The sequence below is a fragment of the Salmo salar genome, chromosome ssa05 (assembly GCF_905237065.1).
Source record: "Salmo salar chromosome ssa05, Ssal_v3.1, whole genome shotgun sequence".
Taxonomy (NCBI): Eukaryota; Metazoa; Chordata; class Actinopteri; order Salmoniformes; family Salmonidae; genus Salmo; species Salmo salar.
In genome coordinates this window covers 39,219,579-39,231,760 of record NC_059446.1, presented here as the reverse complement: position 1 = coordinate 39,231,760, position 12,182 = coordinate 39,219,579, and the positions used below count along the sequence as shown (strand labels likewise).

Below are 12,182 nucleotides of genomic sequence, written 5' to 3'. Positions count from 1 at the left end.
ATCAAATGGCTACCCAGACTATTTGCATTGCCCCCCCCTCCGCCCCTCTTTTACACCGCTGCTACTCTCTGTTATTATCATCTATGCATAGTCACTTTATTAACTCTACCTACATGTACATATTACCTCAGTTACCTCGGAGACAGGATCAGCTGAGGGCGGAGCTAAATAGCCTGCAGCCGGGGTCATGCTCAGGTCAAGGACCAGCTTTCCCATGACTCCATAGTAACCTCACCACTCAAACAATAGTGAATTGAAGTGTTACTGTGTACTGTGTCCCATTGTAGAATCCTTATGCTCAACAGACAGTGTTCATATTCATTTTGTTTTAGGTTGGCCTCTCTTTTTTTCTCTCACTTTCCTCCTCTCTCGCTCCCTCGCCATTAGTAGGAGCGTAAGGAGTGTTTGGAGTTTGAGCTCCAGGTTCTCAGGGCCTCCAGGGAGAGCCTGGACTGTCAGCTCCCTACCCTCACCATGGAACCATTACTTTTTCACACAGCCAGAGGTAACAAAGGGATGGAGAGAGGAAGGAGAGAGAAAGAGAGGATTGTGTGTATATTTAAAGAGAGAGGGGTAAGGACGCGAGAGGGAAGGGATGATGGAGGGAGACATGAATGACAGAGGGAGAGAGAATGAATGTGGGTGAATGAGAGAGATGGAAAAAGAGAGTCAGAAAGAAGGAATGAGAGGGGGATTCATTTCTTAACAGCAGTTCTATTGAGGTAGTTATAAATTAACCTGATTACTAGATTAGTGCAATGCAGTTAGAGGGGATGAGGGTATTTTCTGCTGTGGCACTTTCCATTCAAACTCTGTTAAACACACCCACATACACATTTTTCCATGTATTGGGTAATAATCTCAAGCCCGAGGTTTAGAATAATTTGCTTCGTATGAGTCCAATCCCTTTCATTGTGCTAATCTCCAGCAGGGTGTTAGGTCTACACCCAGCAAGGCTAGGGAGGGTTCCATTTGCGTGACAGCAATGCTGGAGTTGGCATCAAGTTAATGGCTCATGGTAGAGATCACAGTAGTGTTTAAGTCCAGACAAAAGAGCTCATAGAAGGGTAAGAGAGTCTATCATCCTTTCCTTATCCCTGTCGGGTGGTGACTGATTTAAGACGATAGGACAGGATCAAGCCTCATGTTAGGCAATCACCGTATTGATGTCACCTATTATGCAATTCAGTGGTCAGGGAGGACTGGAGGTGAAGAAAAAGATAAGACTATGATAACAGAAATATGACCTTTTTGTTTATATATATATACAATACCAGTCAAAAGTTTGGGGACACTTACTCATTCTAGGGTTTTTCTTTATTTTTACTACTTTTACTATTCATAGTTTTGAATATATCAAAACTATGAAATAACACAAATGAAATCATGTAGTAACCAAAAAGGTGTTAAACAAATCAAAATATATTTTACATTTGAGATTCTTCAAAGTAGCCATCCTTTGCCTTGATGACAGTTTTGCACACTCTTGGCATTCTCTCAACCAGCTTCATGAGGAATACTTTTCCAACAGTCTTGAAGGAGTTCCCACATATGCTGAGCACTTGTTGGCTGCTTTTCCTTCACGCATACCATCTCAATTGGGTTGAGGTCGGGTGATTGTGGAGGCCAGGTCATCTGATGCAGCACCACCACTCTGCTTCTTGGTCAAATTACACAGCCTGGAGGTGTATTTTACCTTTATTTAACCAGGCAAGTCAGTTCAGAACAAATTCTTACTTTACAATGACTACCTACCATGGCCAAACCCTCCGCTAACCCGGACAACACTGGGCCAATTGTGCACCGCCCTATGGGACTATGATGCAGCCTGGGATCAAACCAGGGTCTGTAGTGACACCTCTAGCACTGAGATGCTGTGCCTTAGACCACTGTGCCACTCGGGAGGTCATTGTCCTGTTGGGGGAAAAAAAATGATAGTCCCACTAAGTGCAAACCAGATGGGATGGCATATCCCTGCAGAATGCTGTGGTAGCCATGCTGGTGCCTTGAATTCCAAATAAATAACTGACATTATCACCAGCAAAGCACCATCACACCTCCTCCTCCATGCTTCACGGTGGGAACCACACATGCGGAGTTCATCCGTTCACCTACTCTGCTTCTCACAAAGACACGGCGGTTGGAACCAAAAATCTAAAATTTAGACATATTTCCAACACTCTAATGTCTATTGCCAATGTTTCTTGGCCCAAGCAAGTCTCTTCTTCTTATTGGTGTCCCTTAGTAGTGGTTTCTTTGAGGCAATTTGACCATGAAGGCCTGATTCACGCAGTCTTCTCTGAACAGTTGATGTTGAGATGTGTCTGTTACTTGAACTCTGTGAAGCATTTATTTGGGCTGCAATTTCTGAGGTGCAGTTAACTCTAATGAACTTATCAGCAGCAGAGGTAACTGTGGGTCTTCCTTTCCTGTGGCAGTCCTCATGCAAGCCAGTTTCATCATAGCGCTTGATGGTTTTGCGACTGCACTTGAGGAAACTTCATGTCTTAAAGTAATGATGGACTGTCATTTCTCTTTGCTTATTTGAGCTGTTCTTGCCATAATATGGACTTGATCTTTTACCAAATAGGGCTATCTTCTGTATACCACTCCTACCTTGTCACAATACAACTGCTTGGCTCAAACACATTAAGAAGGAAAGAAATTCCACAAATTAACTTTTAACAAGGCAGACCTGTTAATTGAAATGTATTCCAGGTGACTACCTCATGAAGCTGGTTGAGAGAATGCCAAGAGTGTGCAAACCTTTCATCAAGGCAAAGGGTGGATACTTTGAAGAATCTCAAATATAAAATATATTTTGATTTGTTTAACCCTTTTTTGGTTACTACATGATTCCATATGTGTTATTTCATAGTTTTGATGTCTTCACTATTATTCTGACTGGTACTGTAAATATATAAAGTGAGTTATAGTATTTACTGTACTGATCTACCAGTACTGACCTCCTCTAGTTAACGCGCCTCTACAGAAACAGGCTCCAGAAACAGGCTCCAGGAAGAAGGGAACCTCAGGTAACTATAGCAACCAACCAGGGTTTGTGTTAGAGTGGACAGTGACGGAGTAGTTAAATATTTGTATCCATTACCAACATTCTATGGAATGCGCCCCTAGTGTCCACTACCCACCCTTTGAAGTTCCCTTTGTAGGGAAGTGTGCTGTTTTTTCAGAATGGAACAAAGCCTGGGTACCACAGCAGCAGTGGTAATTTGTGACTGAGATGCTGCCTTGATAATGATGGATAGAATTTACATACTGCTTTTCCAAGTGCTCAGAGAGCTTTTATATTATAACAGGACACCCAGCTGAGGCTGTGTGCCAACGTGAGATGTTGCTTGCTGTTAGATCGCCGGTGCGGCGAGCAGCCTCACTTCTCCATATTGATCTGCTTCTATTTTTAGGCTCTGGGAGATGTGATAATGAGGAGGAAGATGAGAATAAAGGATGAAGCCAGGGAAACAGAAGGGCCACACTTTAAACAAGGACCCCAAGGGGCCGTCGGTTGGCAGCTTTTCATGTCTGTTTTTTGTTCTCTTTGTCGATTTGAGTGTTTCTTTGTTTCTGGGACGGTTTTGTTTGTTTTGAGCGATGAGTCAGTTCTTGCAGCCAGGGGTCTTTTGTAAACTGTTGCTACGCACCAGCTATGTTTGTTGCTAGTGAGTGTGTGCTTTGGAGTGTAGCTTCGTTAGCAGCTTTTCTAAAAAACATTATTTCCAGTCAGTGGCAATTTTAGCATGTAAATCTTGGTGGGGCAAACTCCCAAAATGTTTTTTAGATGCATGCCAGCAATGCCACAACACAACACTAAACAGTGCATTAATTGCACTATAATTGTGACAAAAGGTGCCCACAAACTGTTAGGGCCTACATAAAGTTGTCCCAACAGCAGAGCTTTCTTTTCAGCACCATGGTGTGAATCCTTACAACTGCTACACCTGACTGCCAGCAGAGCCTTGTCTGGCAGTGAAACAGTTCACTGAGCCTAATTTTGCCTTTTAAAAAAACATAGCTGATATGGCTGACTTGCTTAAACAAATGTAATCTCTACTGACAATTGAGATGTACTGTACAAACTATGGCATAAGGGAATGATGAGCGGATGAGGCAATCCGTAATTTCAATTAGACATTAATGAGCGAGCTTGGACAGGCGTAGTCAATATAACTATTTGTTCAGCACTTTTGAAATGTACAGCACAGAATTCAGAACCTGGCCCGGCCTTACAGTATTCTCCTTGTATACCAAGTCAGAACCGTAGGATAAGTAAAGGGGGCATATAAACAGACAATGAAAGCTCTTACAATATTTGATGATTACATTTCTCAAAAACAGGCTACAGCCTATGTAACCGATGTGAAATGGCTAGTTAGTTAGCGGTGGTGCGCGCTAATAGCGTTTCAATCGGTGACGTCACTCGCTCTGAGACTTGAAGTAGGGTTTCCCTTGACACCTACATGTGCACCACCAAGTCAGAACAGTATGCAAAGTTATGAGGGTGAAAGGGACCAAATTATTAGGGTGAGGCACATGGGCTACTAACAGCTTAGTATACAACATATACTTAGTATAACTTTCTTAGCTACAGTATAAATATCTCCCTGGTATATTACATCATTTATGCAGCAGCATACAATACATTTTTGGACTCACCTTGTTGTGCTGTGCTCACTGGAACAGGAAGGTGGCACGGCGGTCCTTGTGGGCAAATTTTGTCATCAAAGTCTGGCATTCTCTGGATGTATGCTGCTTTCAAGACAACTGTTAACTCTGGGGGGGGAAAAAACAAGGTTGAATCATGACATCAGTGATCTTCAGGTCGGAGCTCTAGAAAGAGGCCCAAGTTCCTGACTTGGAATTCCGAGTTGGATGACCGTTCACAATGTATTTTCCCAGTCGAAGCTAGTTTTTTTCCCCCCAGAGTTCCCAGTTGTCTTCAACTCACTGAAGTCTGAGATTTCCCATTTCCGAGTTTCAGTTGTTTTGAACGCGGCAGAAGTCATGCTGGATTGACAGCATGGTCAATGTATTCAACCTTTTCTGGCCCATGGTGTGTTGCGAGTAAATGTTTATCGTTTTAAGCTTGGAAAAGAGACCCTTAAACCCAGACTTAGACCACACACACTCTCCACTGAATAGCAGGCTAGTGATTGCTTTACAAAGCTTGCAGTTAGCCACTGATTCCTTCCAAACCACTCATTGTTGAATTTGCGATTTCCAACTTGTTGTGTAACGTTTATGGCCGATGAGCACCGATAAGTTTAATCTATAATTTCTCTTCATATGACAAGGATTGTAATGATTTGCCAGTATATTGTCGAATTGATTCATGATGATAACTGCTTGCTAGCTAAGATTTTGAAAGTATGATGTTGACATGATTAGTCCAATCAAAGCTACGGTAGATATAACGTGATTTGACGTAATTTTATCTGTGGCCAATGACCTTGAGCCTTCTTGGATGGGCACTTCTAATGTAAATCTATGGCAGCACCCAAGGGGCTTGAATTTTCGAGCTCTCCCCATAGATTTTGTGGCGTCCCCATGAGTGACAGAACACTGAGCCAATCACGGCGCAACTAGAGAACAAAACCAACCCCTACGCTCTGTATTTTCCACTGGCTGTCCCACCACCACAGAAAGCACTGAACTAGGCTGAAACATCTGCATTTTGGAGCTGCCTTATTCAAGAAAGCAACTCAATATTAGAACGGTGTTCTTAATGTTTTGTACACTCCGTGTACAGAATGTACAGGCTTTGTTAAATGTTTGCCTAGTATGCTAATAAACGCGCTGCAAGGGTTGTTTACTTTCCTACCACTGAAGCAAATATACCCATTCCACCCTGAGCCCACATTTTGTTCCTTGCACTGGCCACACAGCAGCTTTTCATCTAGATATTCTAAGTCTGTGTTATGACGCTAGCTGAGGAAGGTGTAAAAGTGTATTTGTAAAGTAAAGAACAGTACTGGAATGTGTAATGGAACGTTTCCGTTTCCATGGTTCCGTTCTCATACACCGTTCCTCACAGACAGATATGTTTACATTCTGTCCGGTCTTTCAATGGACAGGAACAAATAAATAAATGGCACCCCAACCACTTTCTTTAGCGATATGTAGCCTGTGCAGTGTGTTTGAGTTATGTTCTGTGTGTGTTTTGGCCGCTGCTTTGGGTAAGGATGTGGAACATCAGACTCATGTAGTCTGTGTAATGGAGGGTGAGTCATGCCTACGAAGCCTCATTTACTACACATGAAGCATTACATCACTACTGGCAGGCTGTGACGGTGTGGGACTAGGATCAACATTGGGAAAAGGCGACGTTTCAGAGCCTGTACTGTACTGCCTGAGAACATGGACATGGGGGAGAGAGAGAGGGGTCCAAGGGATGTTTGACGTGTTTGTGCGTAGGAAAGAGGGAGAGAGAGTGGTGGGAAGGGAGGATCACTATAAGTAGCTTCATTTGATGATCTAAATCTCCATATAACTCAAATCTCTCGCAGGTCCCATCTGAGCCCTTCAGACTGTCACTAAAGAAGCGGGTTTGTAATTATTTTAAATTGTTAACGCTCATGAATATATTTAAGCTCATACTGTCACACACATGAATTCTTAAGCTGGTTATGTAAAGTTTAAGACAGAGGCTTGTTTCTACACTCCGCTCCTTTTCAGTACAGCCATAGGAAAATAGAATAGTTATAGCGTCCCTCACCACTATTTCTACACTGAATACAGCCTCAAATGCCCATCCCATTCCACAGCACACAAATAAAGTTTTAAAAAATTGGGAGAGCGATTCATAAAATGATGAAAAGCGACACTCACTATTAGTCAGTCTCTCTCTGCCTGCCCCGCATTCAAACCATCCCTCCAAAGCCCTTCCCCTTCCTTCCGTCTGTTATGCAGCTTTCTCCCTGGCAGCCCAATTCTGATATTTTTCACTAATTGGTCTTATTTACCAATCAGATCAGCTCTGAAAAAGATCTGATGTGACTATTCAAAAGAACAATTAGTGGAAAAAAAGATCAGAATTGGTCTGCCTGTGTAAACGCAGCCTCATTGTGCTGTTCTCAGCATCAGGCCTAGCCTACCAACCACACTCACCCTCCCAACCTCCTATGGCCCTGCAGCGATGGACTACATATGCTGCCACTAACGTGTGCAGTGGAGTCTGTTAGTGGGTGTCTGTGCGTGTGTATGTCTGTGTGTTGAACGCCACTCAGACAGACCACAGCAGTAGGCAGAGAGAGAGAGAGAGACAGGCAGCTGGGCGTGAGTAATGCATCCATCCAAGCCCAGGGAATCTGGGTCACAGTCACACTACTGTGGGACTTCAGGCAGACGCTGTTATTTACTCTCACTAGATACTTATACTGCTGGGTGATGTTCACTAACGCAAATATTCAAACGGGTAGTCTATAGCTGCATTGACTGCCCACTCCTGATTGACATTGGAATGAGCATTCACCAGATGGAGGAGCAAAGAATGGACTAGGGAAGGAAGTGGAACAGTGCCTAAGCTATAACGTTGTTTTTTTTCTCACACATTTCTCACATTAAGTCCACTTCAAAGGGTCAGAGGTTAATTGGGTATCATCGTTATTCAATAGCCTATTATTAGGATAGAGGACTGGTTGTGTGCATTATTAAGCACATCTTAAAGACAAGGGGGATAGCATCATATATGCGTAATTGAACAGCTTATTGCCAGACCACCAGGCGTCCTGCTATGACGGTGCACGCTTCTCCCGCACGCTCTTCCCGTGCGGTGTCATTCCTGAACACGCAGTCAGGTGTCGCGTGTCTTTTGCGTTACCGGCGACGTCCATGATTTTCCCACGTCCACGTAGCGTTGGTTTTTTATCTCCCATTTTATTACCGGGAGAGCTGAGCTGTTGGATGAAATGTTTTGAGAGAAAACTGACGTCGTGTAGGCGTGGTGTGTGCCAGCGTGCAGAGAGAAGCCCACCGCAAAACCGTTAATCCAGTCCGGACACCACGTTTTAGTGGAATTTAGCCTACATTTGGCCAAACTTTACCATCCGCTGCTATTTATAAAGGGATTAATTCATAGCAGACTATTTGAGAGGATAAGTTTGTAACTCGCCTGCTCGATGGAAAAAAGAGAACGCCCAGCACAGCATCTCAAATCGAGGTGAGAGTGCGCTCTATAAACCGACGCCGAGGCACCGCTGCCATAGTGAATGAGAACCAGCAACGTTTAACCAGACCGACAAGAATACCTCTCACTTGATGACTGACACCATTTAAGTAAGTTTATGTTGGCCAGCCAGATAGCTCTGTAGGTGAATTTGTGTGACGTGCGCAAACTGACAGGCAGGCTGTGGCTTCTGCAACGGGCGACATCCTCTGATATCCGGGTAGCGCTGCCAGTCATCACCTAACTCTATACTTCCGTCTTTACATTGTATCTTCTTTACACGGAGTCCGTGTAATATTGTGTCTAGCCGGCTGATGTTACAACATGGCCATGACAGATTGCTGATCTTCAGCTTTTTAGAGCCATCTTGGCCATGCATATGGATGTTGTGGTCTGCGGCAGGGCTGGCCCTAGACATTTGGGGGCCCCTAGGCGAAATTTGGTGGCGGTTAAATAGCTGATGTGCTAGGGACATGTCCATCTCCAATATTACATGACCATCTGACATGTCCATCTCCTCTAGCGTACTGTAATATTGCCTGAATACGGTAATATTGCCTGAAACAGCTGGACGCATGTACATAATTTTTCCAAGTGGACACAACATATGTGTCCCGCTTACATCACTAATGATGGTGATTAGAAGGGGTGATCCGCAGGTGCTTTGGGCACCTAAACCCAGATTTGGCATCAAATGTGACTCTTTGCTAATTGGATCTTTAGGGCAACAGCTGCCTGGACGATTTGCTCTCTTCACTGCCTCTCCTCCAACCCTTAAACTCCTGACCCCAACCTCTGCCCTTTTATCCCTGCCCTTCTAATACATTTGGTATGGAGTCTAATGTATGTCCCACTCCGCCTTGCCTTTCTCACTTTATTTCTCCTTGCTTTCAATGCTGGATCTGTATCCCTCTCCCTTTCTCACCCCTCACCTCTTACCCATCTCACCCCAGCCTTGAGTAGGGTAAGAGTGTTGGAGAAAACAAGAGATGGAGGCAGGTTTAATGAGGTTACTGGATGCTTTATCATGTGTGTGAGGGGATGAGAGGCTGCTACTGCTATAGCTTCTGCTGCTACAAGCGCACGCTGGGGCCAGGGCGATACCGGTATCGCAATTCTCGTTAGTTGCGCGGCAAGGAAACTAAATATGAAGCGGATTTAACTTTAGGAAAATAGCGTGGATGTTGGAAACAAACATCCTTAGGTTGTCATCCAAAGCCACATTTTATTTGTTTTCCAAGCAAAAGCACAAAACCTTTTTACATACAGCAGGTTTTTAAAGAACCGAAGAGTTTGGTCTGCTTCGTGTTTACATTTTGTAGAAAATATTGGCACAGTGGTATCGTCCTGGCCCTGAACACACACACGCTACTATTTAAATCCCACACATTGCTCTATCAAATTCAGCATAGTACCATCATCACATACAGTAAGTAGCAAGCAGTCCTTTTAATAGACTGCAATATTATACTGTTGAGCCCTCCGTCCCCTCTCTTTACACAACACTGCAGCTCCCATCATGACTTGGACTGTTGTGAATATAGAGTTGTTTGTACTCACTAAAAACAAATGGGTTAAAAATAACACAACCATGGTTCATTATAGCACCTACCTCACCTTGGGTTATTTTAACCCAATGCATTGAGTAGATTGTTTTAAAACCCAGCGCATTGGGTTATCTAATCAACTCACAGTTGGGTTAACTATAACCCAATGTCACTGTGATTATTATGATAAATCGTTGTATTGAATCACTTTATTTTAAACACGTTCACATTGATACCCCAAGGCAGTTAACCCTTAACAACAACTGCTCCCTGTGCGCCGATGATGTGGACGTCGATTTAAGGCAGCACCCCCGCACCTCTGATTCAGAGGGGTTGGGTTAAATGAGGAAGACACATTTCGGTTGAATGCATTGTTGTGCAACTGACTAGGTTTCCCCTTTCCCTTCCCTTTCCACTCACCACCCTCCCTTATCAGTGGTGTAAAGTAACTAAGTAAAAATACTTTGAAATACTACTCAAATAGTTTGTTTTCTTCTGTACTTTACTATATATATTTTTGACAACTTTTACTCCAGTACATTCCTGAAGAAAATATGTACTTTTTACTCAAATATGTTTTGACACCCACAAGTACTCATTACATTTCAAATGCTCAGGCAGGACAGCAATATTGGTACAATTCATGCACCTATTAATATAACGTGTTGTCATCCCTACTGCCTCTGCTCTGGTGGACTCACTAAACACAAATAATGTGTTTGTAAATTGTGTTGGAGTGTGACCCTGACTGTTCATAAATAGAAAAACAAGGAAATTGTGCCATCTGGTTTGATGTATAGTGTTTACTTTGACTTTTTACTTTTGCTCAAGTATGACTATTGAGTACTTTTTCCATCATTGTAAATTAGTGCATTTAAAAACACATACTTTTAGACTTTTACGCAAGTATTTTACTGGGTGACTTTTACTTGAGTCATTTTCTGTTAAGGTATCTTTACTTTTACTCAAGTATGACAATTGAGTACTTTTTCCAACACTCCTCCCTATCCCTAATACATAAGATGTAAAATAAGTGTTCAAACAAGACCAATACACAGAGTTTCAAATGTCCAGCAAGTGTCCACTATATGCAATTACATTGAACCTTACACAGGTCTGTGAGCAGTGTAGCTTTTCCCCGAGCTGGCGGACAAATGGTTCTCGGCTCTGCCTTCCAGAGGTAGGCTATTGCTTGTTGACTCCAACCTTAAAAGTAACAACAAAGAAAGTTTAGCAGGTCTGTTAGAAATGCCTTTGTCACACCATTTGGATAAGGGAAGCATTTCTATGCTGTACTGACAGTACAGGTGGACTGCATTGTAGAAATGATCATATTACAGTATGTGTACAAGTTGTGTTAGGGGCGTATCATTTACCCATCCATTTTGTATGACCATGGAGGCAGCATGCCAGGAACCACCTTCAGGTCCACTTCGCAAATGGGTCTATAGGGGAAAATCACATCAAACAAATCTGAAATGAGTAAATGTGCCTATTTTTTGGTTGGCACATGCGCTCTAGCCAACATCTTGCAGATAGTGTGAGTAGGTTAGTTTACATGAGATTATTATGGATTAGAGCGAGAATATTTTGGTCAAGCATCGATCATCATGTCATCAGAATAAGACCCTTGACATCTATTGGGAACGAGCATCAAGTGCATACCGTACACTTTCACCACCCTGTGAAGTTGATCATAACTTATTTCATCTGTAGCATAAAAAACTGCATGGTTTCCTGAGTCGTAGTGGGAGGAGCACACACCATGTCATCGCATGACTCCAAGTTTCCTTCAATTTGATGGTTATTATATCAATATTTGCAACTTAAAGGTGTTTTTACTGCCAGTTCTTCCATAATTAATTTTACCGACACAAAAAGATCCCACCATGTCAAACGAACATTTTGTCGGAATTTATAAAGTTGGACCCGAAACGACCTGTTTCCGTCACAGCTGCCGTGATATTTGTTTCTACGGTATAACTTTACTCGTATTAAAAACTGTGAATGGAAACGTGGTTAATGTCCAAGAGTGAAGAGATGTGTCAAAAACGTCTATTATTATTATTATAGTTCTTGTATATTTGTCACATTATCTTACCATTAGAAGGGTTTCAGCATCCTCTGCCTGGTCACTTTTCCTCCTTTCCCCCCCTATGGAAGACATTGATACATGTCCAATGACCCTCCGTCACGCGTAGTCACAAGTCAGTCAGTCAGTCAGACTAAGCCAGGTCCAATCCTGGGCCTGGAGGCTGGCCAGACCTGTTCTGTAAGTCCACAACCTGCTCTCTCTCCCTCCCTCCTTGCTGCAGCTTTTATCACAGCACAGCCTGCTGAGTCCGTTTGTGTGTGAGAATCCTGCAGTGAATGAATGTACAGTATGTGAGGAGTGTGCCCCTCTCTGTGTGTGTGTGTGTGTGTGTGTCTCCCATCCTTTCAGTGGTGGAAAAAGT

At 43.1% G+C, this 12,182-nt stretch overlaps 1 protein-coding gene across 1 annotated transcript in view; it reads left to right on the top strand.

The window, feature by feature from the left end:
• Positions 1-7,774: 7,774 nt before the first annotated feature.
• jakmip1 (janus kinase and microtubule interacting protein 1) overlaps positions 7,775-12,182 on the top strand; it is a 37,361-nt gene continuing 32,953 nt past the window's right edge. Inside the window, exon 1 of the mRNA XM_014199943.2 lies at positions 7,775-8,289. The gene's annotated coding sequence lies outside the window, so the exon portion shown is untranslated. The remainder of the gene's footprint in view (positions 8,290-12,182) is intronic.